General features: G+C 42.2%; 1 long non-coding RNA gene across 1 annotated transcript; it reads left to right on the top strand.

The window, feature by feature from the left end:
- Positions 1–398: 398 nt before the first annotated feature.
- Positions 399–17,781, top strand: LOC134446734 (uncharacterized). Its single transcript, XR_010034470.1, has 3 exons — positions 399–438; positions 597–630; positions 17,715–17,781. It is a non-coding gene; the product is annotated as an uncharacterized LOC134446734 (long non-coding RNA).
- The last annotated feature ends 21 nt before the right edge of the window (positions 17,782–17,802 follow it).

Here is a 17,802-nt window from a genome sequence, read left to right as displayed (position 1 = left end):
TTTTCTCACAAAGAAATATATCTTTATGAACGCAATCTGCAAAGAAAGGCTATCAGATGATCTTATGTCATTTAAAAAAAAAATACTGAAGGGTGGCAATGTGAGCAAGGCAGGCACCTCATCCCACACTGCTGTAGGCCCTGTATGAGAGAATTTTTCTCCCCTCCTGTCACTGTAAACTAAATATCTGCTGTGTGTGTGACTGTGTGTGTTGTATGCTTACAAAGGCCTTATAATTTGATTTTATTTAATTTTATTTGGGGGTGGGGGGGGGCTTCATTGGGGGAAATTTGGAGAAACTGGCGCTGTGGGACTTTTAGTGGAGTACCCCTGCCTTTAAGTTATCATGTTTCCCAACTACATTAATGCATGTTTCTGCTCATTTATTTGCAGTAACGATGGAAACAACAAAGCACGTTCATATGCCTGCTGGAGAATGTAGGTCCTGTCAAAATAACGATTTGTGTGTGTGTGTGTGTGTGTGTGTGTGTGTGCACGTCTTATTTATATCCACCCAGATGTTTTTAATTGTTTTGTTTGTATTGTAACAATAACACCACTCTCTTCTATCTTTCTCTGTTGCTGCTTAATGGTAGTGTCACATGAACCCTGGAGGGATATTCAAGCATTGTAAGTATCTAAAAGTCCATATTATGTAATCATACTTGCCTACTCTTACCAGCATACCAAACTAGCATGTTGTTTTTGCTACCCTTTTTTTTTTTGCATTTGATCTCTTCATACTACTAAGTATGAAGAGCTTCGTGACATTTTTTTTATTGGGCATTGCGTTGCAATATGGATTTTATATAGAGTGTAAAAAGTATTTTCTCAAAATATTTCAATGCCAAGAATTCACACAGATGAAATGTCTAGACCTCTGAATAGTTATTTCCAATAATAAAATGGTGTTTAGGTCATTTTTGCAACAAAGCTCTTCATTTATTTCCAGAAGCTGCTTGTAAACATGAGAATTACTGTGCAGTAGGCCTAGCCATCATCCTCACTTTCCTCTCTATTTAAAATTGTGACAATTCACAATTTCACTTCTTACATATAGCCATTTCACTGTCACCACACAACCAATAACTGTTTGTGACGTTGTTCTGATGAGGATCCCTTATGGATTTTGAAAATAATGAGTAGGCCATTTAACTAACTTTCTACCAATCAAATATCCTATGCTAGTAAGTCACTTAAGCAGAAACTGTGTAGTAAGATAATGAAAATATTTCCATAAAAATGTCCACATGCATCCCAAAAGGTCCCAACTTTGATGCCGTGTAATTCCTTAACGACTTAAAGGGGCATTCCACCGGTGGAGACGAACGGGGGGCAATCACCATTCAGACACACCGCCATTCCGACAGTAGGCTAACAAGATTGCAACACCTGATGTCCCCGCACCTTGTATGCCTTCCTTGTGCTAGGTATTGTTTAAGGTTAGAAGCCCCCTTTAGCTTGTTTTGTTAGCAAACACTCAAACATCACCTTTCATGTCTTTTTGACATTGTTGCAAGTGTTTACAAGCGCAAAGGAGTGGAGACAATGAGTGCAGCAACTGGTGCAGACTCATCGGCTACATGCCCGTTTTTCCCCCCTGAAATGGCCCAAAATGCAATAAGAAATCAATGTCGGAATGGCGGTGTGTCGGAATGGCGGAGTGTAACCGAAATTAATATGTATTGAAAGTGGGTCATATAATATAGTAGAATAGTAGTATAAATTTCTAATTTGGTGCCTTCTTGGATTAGAAAAAGCTGATTTTTTGGAGGGCTAAATGGTTTGGCTAAAACTTGGTCTCATCTCACTGCAGGTAATTGACCCCACCCCCCAACACCAGGACAAGACAATTAGACAGCTTGCCAACTTCCCAAAACAAAACAAAAAAGTGGAAAAAACAATACACAAAGAACATTGTCAATAAAACCACAGCTACAATTATTACAAGACCACAGCTGCGATGCTGGAGCAATTGTTACAAATGTTACAGAAGGCAACTCATTTATGCCCTGAGACTCCACTGAATTTAGAGTATGAATCCAAAATGCCTTTCTACGAAGCCTCTCTGTCTCAATCTTGTCCTGGTGTTGGGGGGTGGGGTCAATTACCTGCAATGAGATGAGACCAATTTAGCCAAACCAAGCCATGGTAGGCCATCCTTCCTCCTGGACTATATGTATGCATTGCATATCAAGAAAATGAGTAATGGTTCACCTTTATAGTACATGTTTCAGTCCTATATAGTTGTACAATAGTACAGTAGCATACAGTACAGTGCAGCACAGTACAGTACAGTAGAGTAGCCTATGTTACAGCTGAGTACAATACAGTTCAGTATAGTATAGTGCTGTCAAAATTATTGTGTTATTATCGCGTTAACTCAACCCCTTTCTAGCGCCGCTATTTTTTTTATCGTGAGATTAATGCTAGATTTCACCCTATGAAGTTTTTTTTTTTTCATAAACTGACTGACCTCGGGTTACAGCAATAGCTTAACTACAATTCCCAGCATGCCGTTTACAGAAGACTCTACAGAGCCTCCTGCTCCTCCTGCTCCTCCCCCTCCCGTTGCCAATTTAGCGACTTTGTTGCTAGATTTAGCGACTTTTGGCCACCTCTGGCGAAAAAAAAATCATCTAGCGACTTAGCGACTTTTCAGGCTCGATCTGGCCGAATCTAGCGACTATTTCGCTGGTCTTGTGAGAGGCAAATCAGACTCCCTCCCCAGGACACCACACAATGCATTTTCAGTGGCGGGTAGAGACAGACGTGAGACAAGATGTACTACGGTGTGGCAGCTTTTGTGATGCGCACAGGAATTCTCATGCACATATACATCTGCTTGTATGAGGCTACGGCAAGCGATATGGGTCAAAGATATGGCAGGAACCGAATGTCAACATGAACCGAGATTACACAATCTTCGATATGGTCAGCAAATGTTTTGGGACTGTCATTTGTTATGCCTACACTTTGGAATTAGATCAGAGTCTTGTTGTATATACACAGGTATATTTGATTTACCTAAACTGTACCCTGTACTTAACTTTACTCGGTCTACCCTACAAGCAGATACAGGGGGCATGAGAATCCAGTGCGTATCACAAAAGCTACCACAACGGCTCCTTGGGATATGCATATGACAAATTTAAATGAGCACTAACAGGCTGTCCGCACCGACCGCAGTGAATCTCGGGCACATGGCGACAAAAAACTCATCTAGCGACTTTTTGGTGCATTTGGCCACTTTTTAAAACGTGCATTTTCACTGACAAATTCATCGTTTTTCCACATAATTCTGACTGCGCCGCCATCAGAAGCGTTTGCCACGGTTACGCAGGGCTGCAGATTAGCTCTGATCTCCGTAACGTAGTTAGCACCGCCCATTTGTACTGTAGACGAAGGCATGTGGGCACGTTTTCTGTAGATCAGCGCGGCGTGCGTGACATTGTGACGTCATACGTAACGTCATGACGTCATCTAGTGACTTATATCGAATTTCAGCAAGCCCATAGAGACTTTGACTGATTTTCTTTTGGCAACACTGCTCCTCCCCCTTCCCCTTGTGTCCCTGCCTCCTCGGCTTGCTCATTCGGATTCGGAATCGGAAGCTTTCAGTCTGTGCAAGGGAGTGAATGAGCACAGACAGTATCAGCCTGTGAACAAATGATTGACAAAGCTCTCTATGCCGCCTCGTTTTTGAAAGTTATGGACTAACATTTGTTGCAAACAGTGTGCAGAAGGACTTCGAATTGGCTGAACAATAGCTAACACTGTGACTGTTGATGACTCTGAGTCTGCTGGCAGCTAAGTAGTGCTATTCAACAAACTATTTTATAAACATTGCATACTTTTAAACAGCCCCCAGATAGTTCGTTTTGAATCCTACATCCATTTTAAGACTACAAAGTTTTGAGCAACTTGAAGAGTTATTATTGGCTGTTGCATATGATCAACAGAGCATCAAATTTTCTTGTTAACAAACAGATGTGGTTTCCTCCCCTACATCCACAACACTAACCTACAGTAACTTCTCATTATGAATGACAGAGCTGTCATAAGTAGGCTAACGATCTAGCTTTGTTTGAAAGTGTTATTCCCAGGCTTATTGATTTTCTCACTAAGAAATAAATCTTTATGAATGTAGTAGTCTGCATGTAGGCTATCAGATGATCTTATCATGTCATTTAGCAAAAAAAAGCAAAGGAGGCACAATCCCACACTGCTCCAGGAAAATGTAGCCTTGCTGTATAGGCACATTTTCTCCCCTCCTGTCACTGTTTTTGTTCATCATTTTTCTCCCCCTTATTTTCTAAATATCATATGCCATTAGGGCAGATGTCAGTGTGTAACACTCATTGTTTTAATTTAAAAAAAAAAAAAAAGGGAAAAAATATCATTTTTTGTCGACCTACATCGATATTTTAAATGAGACATAACTATGCGATTAAAATGTGATTAATCACGAGTTAACTATGGCATTTATGCGATTGACAGCACTAGTATAGTACAGTAGGCCTACAGTATAGTACAGTACAGTAGAGTACAGTACGGTATAGTACAGTATAGTAAAGTACAGTACAGTATAGTGCAGTTCAGTAGAGTACAGTAGAGTATAGTACAGTATACAGTACAGCAGAGTACAGTACAGTTCAGTAGAGTACAGTACACTAGAGTAGAGTAGATTATAGTACAGTACGGTACACTAGAATAGAATAGGCACAGTATGGTATATTACAGTACAGTAGAGTACAGTGCAGCAGACTACATTGCAGTACAGTAGAGTACATTACAGTTCATTACACTACAGTACAGTACAGTATAGTCTCGATGACTTACTTTGACAGCTGTATCCCTCCAAAGCCAATGCGATTTTTATGCTGTTGTTTAAAGTTTTTGAAAGACTTTTGTGTGTGTGTGTTAGAGCATGGCAACGCGACCAAAATCTGACGGGCCTGGTCGGAACCCGACGGGCCGGGCCGGACTCGGACAAAAAAAATAGAATATCTGTCGGACATTGTGAAAATTGTAAGCAACCAGATGAAACGTTTCAGTTCATGCAAACGGCAGTTTTGTGATTTAAAAATAAGGATTTGAATAGGCTAAATGAAAATGTTGGTAGGCTACTCGTGTGAGAGATTTAGTGCAGCGGCTAACCAAAACAATCGTTCAGTTTGTGATACAAGCATGAAAATTGGTACACATATAGCCAAAGGCATTCTAAAAAGAACTGGATATGGAGCCATCGTGAATTTTCAACATGGTGGCCATAGCAGCCATTTTTCAAAATGGCCGCCAGCAACAACAGTTTTCTTATGAGTAATGGATATAATATGACATTTTAGACACATTTACCATTCATACCATTTGGTAAATGTCTTATGGATCATTTAAAAGTTGTCATGAATATTCAAGATGGCCGCCATTTTCAAGAAAAAGGCCATTAGCGTTACGGAGCTGACAAAAGCGTGACATTTAGAACATGCTTCCTTAGGACCCAGTACTGCACTGTACTATACTATACTGTACTAAAATGTGAAATACTGTACTGTACTCTACTGTACTTTACTGTAATGTGAAATACTGTAGGCCTACTGTAATGTGAAATACTGTAGGCCTACTGTAATGTGAAATACTGTACTGTACTATACTGTATACTTCTGTACAGTATTGTACTCTACTGTACTGTAATGTGAAATACTGTACTGTACTGTACTGCACTATACTGTATGCTACTATACTGCACTACACTGTATGCTACTGTACTGTACTCTACTTTGCTATTCTGCACCGTACTGTACTGTACTGCACCGTACTGAATGGTACTGTTCTGTACTATACTGTTCTGTACTTTACTCTACTGTACTTTTCTATACTGCACCGTACTGTATACTACTGTAATATACTGTACTGCACTGCACTGCACTGTACTGTACTGTACTGTACTGTACAACTATAGAACAACTATGTAGAGCATTCTGAGGTCATGTATAAAGCAAAAAAGTGTAATGTGTGGGAATTAGTTATGTTACTGTTACCACTCAAATTCGTGAAGGTTAAAAAAAAGTCATGTGGCATTTTGTTTGGGTGGGGGGTATGGTAGACTATCCTTCCTCCCAGACTATGTGTGTGCCTTGCATATCAAGAAAATGAGTACAGTAATGACTTACTTTTATAGTATACCTGTATACCATATGAGAGTTGTTGTTTTATATAGATGTAATGGTGGCAAAGACCTATGGTACATGTTGTCCATCAACTGTCAGTTTTGAAGTACCAATTGAAGTACTCAATGATTACTGAGTTAACTGTAATGCAACTTGTGACACAATTACTTGGTGAGGACTTGTTTGCAAATTCAGGAAAAAACAATTTACCTCTGCCTCAACACCTACTTAGAAAACATTTCCATTTAATTTGAACTGAAGACATACTGTAGCCTATATGTATATTGAATAATCTGTAATGCCATTCTAAAGATGGCAGAAATGCACTCAATATGCACAATGCTACTTGTGAGAATGTAGAATTAGGTGATCTTATGGGTTCTTCATACATATGGAGAGGTCCTGTCCTTTACCCTCTCTCATACAAATAAAAAATATCTGTCAGGGAAATTAGAGGATGGAGAACCTGCTACCTTGGACATCATCTTGCACTGACGCTTCCCCATTCAGATGCTGCTCAGCAAGCATTAGCAGCAGTCGTCTATTCTCACCATAGTTTTAGTGTGGGAAATGCTCATTTGAATTCAGATTCAGAAAACAGCCAGTAAAATGTTGTTCAGTATCTGACTACTTGTATTGCCTCATCATGACTGATGAAACATTTGCTTTGCTGTCAGTAGAAATGTAATATATTGCAATGCATTGTAGAATTGAATCAAATCGAATCGAATCGCTACCTCCCGAATCGTAATCAAATCGAATCTTGAGGGCAGTGCCAATGCACTATGTACATTTTTGTAGTTTCATCAATCTGGTCAAGCAGGCTACCACTGCCCTTTCATCTCTGCTGAGTTCCGGACTATATTAACATTGTCAGCTACTATAATGTCATTTAATAACAATGTAATGCATTACACAACATGACATATTGTATATGACAGTAGAAGAAACATCTGAGGGCTCTTAGGCTAGAATTACAGCATATACCCTAAAGAAACACCATGCAAAGTGCTTTTCTAACTTCCGTAACGGTAAAACCCTTAACAGACTCCACTATTGTATGATTATCTGACATGGGCTGCCATCTTGAAAGAAACAGTGATACTATACTGTATATTAAGTATAGAATGAGATAAAAGGAAGCTTCTGGTTAATTCCAAAGTTACAAATTTGAATTCTGCATCATGAAAAATGACTGATTTGACACCGATATCACCAAGTGACGGCTGCCATCTTGAAAATGGGGGCCATCTTGAATATTCATGACAACTTTTCTATTATCCATATCACATTTACCAAGTGGTATGAATGGTAAATATGTCTAAAATATATTATATCCAAGAAAACTGTTGTGGCTGGCGGTCATTTTGAAATATGGCTGCCATGGCCACCATGTTGAAAATTCACAATGGCTCCATATCCAGTTCTTTTTGGAATGCCTTTGGCTATATGTGTACCAATTTTCATGCTTGTATCATAAACTGAACGATTCCTTTATATTTTGAAGCTAAGCTATTAGACTAGTTATTATTGGCTGTATGCACGCGCCAGTTACCAACATTTGGACGCTCACTCAGAGTCAGCTGAGCAAGGATGCCGAGTCAACTTGCTTTCTTAATAAGCGCCAAATCAACAGTTGTCAGTTAACGCGTGGTCTTTTGTTGTAGTGTAGGCCATGTTTTAGTATGCCTTCAAGACTGTCTTTGAAGGTTGAACATAAAATGACAAAGTTTGTCACTGTATTATTCGCCAAGGATTACATTCGAAGCATGGGCTAGCAAGGAGCATAATGTGGATAACTAAGATGACGCACACGCTATGTGGAGTAAGGTAGGGGCGAAGAGGTTTCCTGTTACTATTTTGTCCACTGTGACATGTCATGTCCTTCACATAGGATCTTAATTGTTGTCACTTTTACTGTACAGTTGTAAGTTGTAACTATGCGCGTGCAACCTTTCCTGATATTATATTGACCGCATGGAGATAAGGGGAAATTGCATTCTCTGGGAGGGCCGAACAGGCTACTGTTCTTCGGGGTTAACTTATAGCCTATCCTTCTTAACGACAGCGGCAGCTTCACGGGACTGGCGCGGATTTATTTGCACCAGCAGTATAACAGATGCTCCGGTAGCCACGCTGACTGCATCCAAAACTTATTTGTTAGTTTTCGCCTTTCTTATCCTCTCACGCCCCTCCCATGCATTCGATCACCGCACCCAACATCTCTGGTTAGTCTAACCGAAAGAAACATAAGGTGCGCCGTCACGTGTGTGTGTGTGTGTGTGTGTGTGTGTGTGTGTGTGTGTGTGTGTGTGTGTGTGTGTGTGTGTGTTCGTGTGCGTTTACTTACTATGCGCGTGTAACTAAATTAGGCTACTGCAAATTGCCTCATCGTAACGTCTTTGCCTATCCTGGCTATTTATCACGTGTTATATTGAATATGGAGCCCACATAGAAAATGTTGCTTGCGCACATGGTTCTGTTGTTATGACAGTGGTCTCGGGCTTCGGACGGGCTCGGACACAAACATTTTAATTAGTGTAGAGTTCTTAGAATAAGATTAACCTATCGCGAGATTAAGATAGTGACACACGCGAGATCATAAGTAGAGTAGAATGATAGCGAGGTAATTATTATTGTACATGTGTCCACGCGAGGTGAATGTGTTTCATTAAAGCTCCATAAACAGATATACTTTCGTGTGTTTGATTCCTAACACACCACAACTGGCGACGAGGATGTCCCCGACAGCATAGACGGACGGAATGAAAAGCCCTCGAAGCTGTTAACGGACCCGGAGCAGAAAAAAAGAAATCTGCAAGTCACGACCTCGCAACATTGCAACTAACGTCGGAGCTACGATTCCGGATCTTCACTGGAAAATTCGACGACACTCTTTCAGGGAAGTGAAAAAAAAAAGTTTTCTGTGTGATGCCAAAACGTTTAATAACCAAAATTGAGCGTGCATATGCCAGAATTACTGCCTAGAAAAACCTGTTAGAAGACCTGTTTAAAACCGAAAGTAAAGATGGCCAATGCTGTTGCACTGGGTGGTCTCACACCACCGAAGCCGTTGGACACAGTTGGCGAGCCTGAAACTTTACATCAACGATGGGAAATGTGGAAGAGTGAACTTGAAATATATATCATAGCATCAGGAGTTGTGAATGCAGCACAAAAGCGAGCTGTTTTATTGTTAACTGGGGGAGAGGGACTGCGTGAGATATGGAAAAATTTCACTGACGAGCAGAAAGCCCACCAACTCGCGAATGATCAGCGAGCTGCACGAGATGTATTTCAAGTAGCCATCGGAATCTTCGACAACACGATGGCATTAAGGGAGAACATTCCAAAATCCCGTACAAAATTCTGGGAAACAGAGCCCAATGCTGGTGAAACAATAAATAATTTCATCACTCGCCTCAAAGTACTAGTGAAAACATGCAACTTCAATGCTGAAGCTGATAACCATGTCAGAGATAAAGTACTACTGCACATTAAAGATTCTGAATTAAAAGCCAAATTATACAGAGAAGATAATCTCACACTGGATCGCCTTATCCAAGTAATTGGCTCATACCACCACAAAGATGCACTAATTCTCAGCCCTCCATCCAACACAAACCATGTCTCTGGCAGAGCAAGGCCCAAACCAAAGCCCAAGTCACCATCACAGTCAGGGTGCTACAAATGTGGTGCACAAGGACACATAGGTCGCGAATGCATCCGATCCAAGAACCACAAGTGCAGCCACTGTGGCAAAAAGGGTCATTTTGATGATCTCTGCTTCCACAAAGACAAGAGCAAGTCAAACCAACATGACAAGCCGGGCTCACAGGGTCACAGCAGAGCCTCAGGTCGCAGCAGGGATGATCCAAAGCAAAGCAAAGGTCGAAAAACAAAAGGTCAACATAGGTTAGAAGAAGGAGAAAGCAATGACTCACAGAGTGATGCCGAAGATCTCTACCTATTCAGGTTATCTACAGCAGATGACACCCTAGACCTGCACCTGAACGGTTTCACCTTACCTATGGTGATAGACTCTGGTGCTCACCACAACACGCTGTCAGTGCATGATTTTAAAAGATTACAGAAGGCCAGGCCCCAAGTCAGTCTACAGCCGTCCTCTACCAAACTGTATTCTTATGCCAGTAAACAAGCCCTCACGCTCTCAGGCAAATGCACACTTGAAGTTGAAGTCCCAAACACAACACGGCGTGCCACTGCTTCATTCTTCGTGGTGCCACAAGCACAAGCACCACTCCTAAGCAGCAGAACCAGCAAACACCTAGGACTGCTGAGAGTTGGCATCGACGCGAACATCCTGAGCTGTTCTGGAGCCGACGTATGGTCAAGTCTACGCACACAGTTCCCAAAAGTCTTCACTGGGCTGGGGAAACTCAAAAACTACCAGCTCAGACTGAAAATTGATCCTGACGTCACTCCAGTCATTCAGCCAGTGCGACGAATTTCATTCAACCGACGGAAGCGCGTCATCGGAAAGCTACAAGAGCTAGTGGAGCTAGACGTCATCGAGCGAGTGTCCGAACCGGCTCACTGGGTGAATCCACTAGTCACTGTGGAGAAAAGACCAGAAAATGACCGCAAACATGGAGATGTGCGAATCTGCGTTGACATGCGAAGAGCCAACGTGGCCATCGTCCGTGAGCGTCATCCGGTGCCTACCATCGACGAAACCATCCAGGAAATGGCCGGAGGGAAATACTTTTCCAAAATTGACCTCAACATGGCGTATCATCAAGTAGAGCTCCACCCCGACTCCAGAGAAATCACAACTTTCGCTGCGCCAGGAGGACTCTACAGATACAAAAGGCTCCTGTTCGGAGTGAACATGGCCTCGGAAAAATTCCAACAGATAATCAGCCAAGTTATCAAAGACTGTCCAGGTGCGTACAACATGTCTGACGACATAGTCGTTGTTGGCAGCACAGAAGCTGAACATGACGCAAGGCTGGCTACCGTGGTGCAACGGCTAGCTGAAAGAGGACTGACAGTCAATGAGAAGAAATGCCAGATCAAACTGACATCCATCAAGTACATGGGCCACGTCCTGTCACAAGACGGCCTAAAGGTGTCAGATGAAAAGGTCAAAGCCATCACGCATGCTCCCCCACCAACTGACGCGTCACAAATGCGTAGTTTCCTCGGATTGGCCCAGTTCTGTGCAAAGTTCGTCCCACAGTTCGCCACAATAACTGCGCCTCTCTGGGAACTCACAAAGCACGATGCTGAGTGGAAATGGGAGAAGGAAGAACAGCGTGCGTTTGACCAGCTCAAGATCGCTTTGATCGACGCCCCCGTCATGGCCTACTACTCAGTTGGCAGACCAACCAGAATTACCTGTGACGCTTCCCCAATCGGCGTAGGCGCCATCTTAGAGCAACAACAGACAGACGGAGTCTGGAAGCCTGTCTACTACGCCAGCAGGAAGCTCACACCTACTGAGTCACGCTACTCTCAGTTCGAAAGAGAAGCTCTCGGAGTATTCTGGGCCTGTCGAAAATTCAGTTTGTACCTCATCGGATGTGAGTTCAAGATCCTCACCGATCACAAGGCGCTTGTGAAAGTGCTCTCACCCAACTCAATACCCCCATCAGCCAGAGTGGAACGGTGGTTGCTGTACCTGCAACAGTTTACCTACCAAGTCCTCCACATTCCCGGCAAAACCAACAAGGCCGACCCCCTGAGTCGTCAACCCGTTGGTCATCGCGATGAAGCTGAGGAGAGGGAGGCCGATGAGTACATCTACAGCATCATCAAAGATTCCGTACCTCATGCTCTAACCCCCCGTGAGCTCGAGCAGGCTTCAAAGGACGATCCGACCATCTCCAAGCTACGTCAAGCCATACAGAAAAATGGCTGGACCTGCTTTAAAGGCACAGTATACCAGGCGGTCAAAGATGAACTTTGGACGGCTGGACAGCTGGTCATGCGAGGACACAGGATCGTGATTCCCGAAGCCCTGCAAAAGCATGTGCTACGGTTAGGACATGAAGGACATCAAGGAATCGGGAAAACAAAGAAACGACTGCGAACAAAAGTCTGGTGGCCTGAACTTGACAAAATGGTCGAAAAGAAAGTTAAGAAATGCTACCCATGTGAAGTAAGTGGCAAGAACGCTCCACCAGAAGAGCTAGAGCGCACGCCATTGCCAGACCAACCCTGGACTTACCTTGCAATTGACCTGCTGAGCATCTCTGAAGGTAACTACGTGCTTGCCGTAGTCGACTACTACTCCAGGTGGCCCGAAGTTGCCTACATGAAAGTCACAAATGCAACCAATGTGATTAATGCTCTCGAAATGATGTTCCAAATTCATGGCTATCCCAAGTATCTGAGAAGCGACAATGGACAACCGTTTGCGTCCAGAGAGTTCCATGATTACCTTACCACACATGGCATCACGCAGCTGAAGGGAGTACCATATTGGCCTCAGTCGAACGGAGAAGTGGAAAGGTTTAACAGAACAATTCTGAAATCAGTCAAAATTGCCAAGATTGAAAACAAAGATTGGAAAGTTGCACTGAAAAGTTTTCTGTTCCACTACCGGACCACTCCCCATACAGTCACAGGAGTAACCCCGGCAAAGCTGTTGATGAACAGAGAGCTCCGTGACAAACTGCCAAGCTTCACCGGTATGCCTGCTGACGGTGATGAACCCCATGCCGCTGCTTCAGAGGAAATTCATGACAAGGACGCTCTGCACAAGTTGAAACGCAACATTGCTGCGGATCAGAGAAGGGGAGCCAAGGATCAGGAAATACAACAACGAGACACCGTTCTTTGCAAGAACCTACACAAGTCAAACAAGCTAGACTCCAACTTCGATTCACAGCCATATGAAGTCATCAGTAAACAAGGAAATGCAGTCATCATCCAACAACCCAACAACCCACCCAAAATGAGAAACGCCGCTCATGTCAAGGAGTTCGACGGTGATGTCAGTCTCAGCGCCCCCTCCAGTCCGACTCTAGTCACCACACCGGCTGAGTCTGTCCCAATCACCAATACCACACTAACCCATTCCTCCCCTTCCATAGATCCAGAGCCCGTGACAGCAGAACCGTCACCTGATGTTCCTGTGAAGTCTACTCGTGTCAGGTCCCCACCTGCGTGGCAGAAGGACTATGTGATGTCTTCCTGAACTCTAACTTTGCTTAAAAAAAAAAAAAAAAAAATGATTTTGTTGTTTAAAAAGAGGGAAGGGTGAACTACTTTTAAGTTTAGTCTAAACAGATGTTTATTTTTTCATTCTGATCTAGGAAAAAGAAAGAACACTTAAGTTGAGTTAATACAGTACAGCTACAGTGATGTAGATATGATTTTTCTTTAATTCTACCTCCAGGAATTTCATTATTAAAAAGAGGGAAGATGTAGTGTTCTGAGAATAATAGTAACCTATCGCGAGATTAAGATAGTGACACACGCGAGATCATAACTAGAGTAGAATGACAGCGAGGCAATCATTCTTGTACATGTGTCCATGCGAGGTGAATGTGTTTTCATTAAAGCTCCTAAACGAGATACACTTTCGTGTGTGTGATTCCTAAAGCTGGGCTTACACTTTGCGACTTTTGCCCCGATTTTGCCCCGATTTGGCACTCGCACGACTTTTTGAGAGTCGGGCTGATTTCTTGCTCAATCGCAGGTCAATCGTGAGTCTTGCATCGTGCAGTGTACATGGGGTAACGACAAGCGATTTCGCCTCACGACCGTGCAATCGCAGGGTCGCAAGAAAATCAAAACGGTTTGAAATTCTGGTCGTGGCTCGTGCGTAAATCGCACAGTTAAAGCAGTGCTACGACACGATTTGACATTTCACATGCACAAATGAATAGGGCCGTGCGATTCGCTGTTGAGCGCGACCTCATCTCCACCTCAGGTGCGCATGTTCCCTCCTCTGCAGATCGGGGAAACATGCCTGTCGCGTCGTACGGTGGAAGCATTTGGCTCGCATCCGACTGTCGGCTCGTGTAGTGTGAGGACGTGAGTCGTGAGCTGTGAACTTTTAAACAGTGAAATTCCATCGTGCAGTTTGAGCAGAAGCTTAAGACCCACGAGTGAAAATATCACACAGTGTATGCCCGGCTTAACACACCACAATTAGTCTCGGGCTGGGGTTGGATTCGAACACGTTTCTGCCGGCTGAGGGCCGGGCTCGGACAGAAAAAAAACGGCCCGAACCACACTCTAGTGTGTGTGTGTGAGGGACGGCAGACAGACATGTTTTGAACAAAGGCCCACACCCACAAAGAAATATTGAGCAATCAATAAATTAAGTGATTAGGTAGCCATGTTACCATTTTGCTGTTTTAAAACTAATCATAAAGTATTTGTCAATATACTCTATGTATGTTGTATTGCATATTAATTATCCTTATTATATGGTGTGACGTCATCGGTCGAATGCTCCATTCATTTCAATGGGGCTCCCCAACGTTCGCACGTCTGTTATTTTTCGATAACGGACGGGTTGGTCTATATCAGACCGCTGTCAATGGCAACAAGACTTTTCACTGCTAAAGCGACTTTTCAACAAGACTCTAATCAGCTGCTGTGATAGACAACACCTGTTGTCCTGGCTACCTAGCTGTTGCCTAGCGGTGTTCCACAACGGCACTGTTTTGCGCAGCAACAATCTTTTGACATGAAAAACTATAATAAACTTAACATTAAATAGGCCTAAAGAAATGTCCCCGCCATGTGTGAATCATTTAAGTATATCCATATAATAAGCGGGTCGCTACCGTGGAATAGCAGCACTTCAGAGAGAACAAGACCCCTCCGCTCCGCGTCTGGGTCTAAAGATTCTCTCTGTCGTGCTGCTATTCCACGGTAGCGACCTTCTCGCCGAACGTTAACCCTTACATAATTTCCTAAGCATAAAGGCCTCTATCACTCCATAGTATACTCAGGACTTAAGATATGCATATCTGATGCTTTTGTCTGCTCCGTAACGGCAATGGCCTTTTTCTCCCGTAACAGACTCCACTACTTATCATAACAATATCTATATGTATTATGTGTATACCGTGTTGTAATATTTCAGTCACTGGGACCTTGAACCAAAAACATCTTGAAGGCGTTGGTCTCCAAATTTTTGGCAGATCATGTACCTACTATAGAGTGTATAGAGTACTATAGAGCACACAAAATTTGTGTCATAATTTCCGAAAGGTTGAACGAATTTCCACCAAACATGTTGACCATCTTGAATATCGGCCATCTTGAAAGTGGTGGCCTCCAAAATTAAATCACATCAGTTAGTAATTACAAAGTGTTAGCACACCAAATTTTGTAACAATCCATGCACCCATTCAGAAGTTATTGCATTTAACACTAATATCATGTAATTTGGGCGCCATCTTGAATATCTCGGAAAGCCCAAGGTGAATTCCCGGGGACTTTTGGTATGTTGATGTTCCTAAAGGTATTCTGAACATAATCTGAGAAATCCAGCTTGTTACTAATTTGTTCCGGGTTGGGCCTATTTTTGAGCTAATACTCTTGGCCTATCTGGGAGAACATTCCACTACTGAGGAACAATGATGGAGAACAGTCTTGACTATGAATGCTTAGAGTGAGCAGGTGGCAGAGCCTGGCAGGAGCAGGTAGACCTGCCAGGAGGGAGTTGCAGAAGTCAATAATGTTTTTATTAGAAATTCATGGAATTTAATAGATCATTTGTAATCATTGGGGTTGGGAACAAAATTATACTTGTGAACATCATGACCATTATAAATTGTAAATTTAAACCAAATTAACACATACAGTATTGGCCAAAAGTTTTTGCACACTTCTCATTCAATGCATTGTCTTTATATCTGTGACTATTTACAGCTTAATGTTAATTTACACAAAGGGTTTCAAAACTGTACATGAACACGTGTAGAGATAGATGCTCAACAAAAAATATCAATTCCAGCAGCAGTCCAACAGCAATGTCAACACGGCACAATTGATGGCCCCACATTTTTCAAAAAGCTTATTTCTGTCTATTTTCAAGTAAAAACACCTAATCAGTCAAGTCAGTAGTATTAAAAGTATAATTGATCACTGTCCCTAGTCAGCTGATGGTTATGCAATTAATTTGTGAGTGAACGACGAGTCTTGCGACCACTTCCAACTTTATTTACTAAGTAATAAACGAATATTTACCAGTATAACGAAAGTACAGTATATCATGAAAGTGAGTACACCCCTGATAGTTTTTGCTGATTTGTGAGTATATATTTTCATAGGAAAGCATTACTGAAATTTCACTTCGACACAATTATTAGTGACCTGTTAACAACATATTTAACCGCTTAAATGTCTTGTTCACTCAGAAAAAAATACAGCCATTAATGTTTGAACATATAAGTTACTCACAAAAATGAGTACACCCCAGATTAAAATCCAGTAGAGAAGGGGCTGTGTTGGCTTAAATCGTCTCGAAATGAAAAGGGATTGAAAGGAGAGGATACACTTTTTTTTGTAAAACTCACTTGTTTACCACCACACATGCTTGACACCATCTAAAGTAAATTTGTTTATCTTGGTCTCTTCAGATCACACGACATGGTTCCAGTGATCCATATCCTTGGTCTGTTCATCTCTCTTGAGACCAAGATAAACAAATCTGCTTTAGATGGTGTCAAGCATGTGTGGTGGTAAACAAGTGAGTTTTACCAAAAAAAGGTTTTGCAGCTAAAATGTCTATTTCAGGGAGAAGATATGGACAGGATCCATGTATGTAAAGTGCAATTTTTCTAGTCATTCTGTGATGGTGGTTTTAAGTACAAAGTATCTGTGAAAAAGGTAACATTTGTGAATGGGCAGCATGAATTATGTGAAGCAGCAAGAAGGAACTCGCACACCACTGATGCCGATGCAAATTTTTAATGCTTGAGGAAAATAAACAAAGTGCTACTCAGTGAAGTGCAAAAGGTTTTCGGTCATTCAGACTATCATCAGTGCCAAACTTTTCAAATGAAAAGACACGCCCTGATATAGGCTAGCCTAGGTAGTTACACATATGTGGAAGGCACATTGGCCATTCAACCTAACCTGAAGCCAGGTAAAGGTGCCAATCAAGTGGTACTGTTTCCTGTAGGATAGGCCTAATCACAGAAGAATACACATAAGGAGAGACACATAATTTAATTTTCCTTGTATGACTTGTGCATATGAAGAAAGAGACAATAAAAGCTTATTTGACTTGACTTGGAATAGACAGTTTGGGAAGCAAAATACTCATCAGCACAGTTCATCAGCAGTCTTTAACAGTAAAACATAGACGCATAGATTAATCTTTGTTCGCACATTTGAATCAAACGTAGTAACATACCTCCCATACTGCTTCAAGTCAACAGAACGTGACGGGATGTTGCTTTATGTTGTGCAATAGAAGTGTCATTGCCTAATATTACCAGTATGGTGAGCAAGTATCGGGCCGATCCAGTATCAGTATCTGTGCATGCCTATTTAAAGCCTAATTCGAATGCTATATCTTTTTTCTATTTAATTTCCACATGTCCACAGTAGCAAGGAAAATATCATGGAGGAGTTGATCAAATTTAAAATCTCCAATCCAAACTTCCGTCAGTTGCGCATTCTTGTGCATGGCCCA

The sequence above is a fragment of the Engraulis encrasicolus genome, chromosome 4 (assembly GCF_034702125.1).
Source record: "Engraulis encrasicolus isolate BLACKSEA-1 chromosome 4, IST_EnEncr_1.0, whole genome shotgun sequence".
NCBI lineage: Eukaryota > Metazoa > Chordata > Actinopteri > Clupeiformes > Engraulidae > Engraulis > Engraulis encrasicolus.
The sequence above is the reverse complement of the archived record's forward strand: the minus strand, read 5'-3'. Positions and strand labels throughout refer to the sequence as shown.